Source organism: Triticum urartu, chromosome 6, assembly GCF_003073215.2.
Source record: "Triticum urartu cultivar G1812 chromosome 6, Tu2.1, whole genome shotgun sequence".
NCBI lineage: Eukaryota > Viridiplantae > Streptophyta > Magnoliopsida > Poales > Poaceae > Triticum > Triticum urartu.
This window is the reverse complement of record NC_053027.1, coordinates 320298452-320299743: the sequence shown is the minus strand read 5'-3', so window position 1 is coordinate 320299743 and position 1292 is coordinate 320298452.

The following is a 1292-nucleotide window of genomic DNA, read 5'->3' as shown; positions in this document are numbered from 1 at the left end:
CATCGATATAATGTAGGCATGTATTCCGTAAATAGTCATACGTGCTTTATTAAAAGAACTTGCATGACATCTTTTGTCCTCCCCTCCCATGGTAGCGGGGTCCATATTGGAAACTAAGGGATATTAACGCCTCCTTTTAATAGAGAACTAGAACAAAGCATTAACACATAGTGAATACATTAACTCCTCAAACTACGGTCATCATCGGGAGTGGGCACGGTTGTTGTCACTCCAGAATTGCCGGATCATAACCGTAGTAGGTGACTATAACTTGCAAGATCGGATCTAAAACATGGATATAATGATGAATTCATAAACGGTTCAGATCTGAAATCATGGCACCCGGGCCCAAAGTGACAAGCATTAAGCATGGAAAAGTGGTAGCAACATCAATCTAAGAACATAGTGGATACTAGGGATCAGGCCCTAACAAAACTAACTTGATTACATGATGAATCTCATCCAACTCCTCACCGACCAGCGAGCCTATGAAGGAATTACACACTCCCGGTGGGGAGCATCATGGAATTGGCGACGGAGATAGGTTGGTGATGACGAAGATCGAAGATACCCCTCTCTGGAGCCCCAAACGGACTCCAGATCTGCCCTCCCGAGCAAGAATAGGGCCTGGCGGTGGCTCCGTCTCGTGGATCGCGATAATTCTTTCTCCATGATTTTTTCTAGTAATATGTGAATTTATAGTATTAGGGGGGTCGTCAGCGGGGCCACCAGGTGGGTACAACCCACCTGGGCACGCTAGGAGAGGGGGCGCGCCCTGGTGGGTTGTGCCCACCCAGGGGCCCCTCTCCGGTGGGTCTTGGCTCCAGAAATTCTTATTATTGGTATAAAAATCCTCAAAAAGTTTCGTTCCATTCCGAGAACTTTTATTTCTGCACAAAAACAACACCATGGTAGTTATGTTGAAAACAGCGTCAGTCCGGGGTTAGTTTCATTCAAATCATGCAAATTGGAGTCCAAAACAAGAGGAAAAGCGTGAGGAAAAGTAGATACGTTGGAGACGTATCAATCACACCTTTGAACTCATTGGGTGTTAATCACATGGCGATGTGAACTAGATTATTGACTCTAGTGCAGGTGGGAGACTATTGGAAATATGCCCTAGAGACAATAAATAAAGTATTTAATATTATATTTCCTTAATCATGATAGAGGATTATTATTCATGCTAGAATTGTATTGATGGGATACTTAAATACATGTGTGGATACATAAACAAATATCGTGTCCCTAGTGAGCCTCTACTAGACTAGCTCGTTGATCAAAAGATGGTT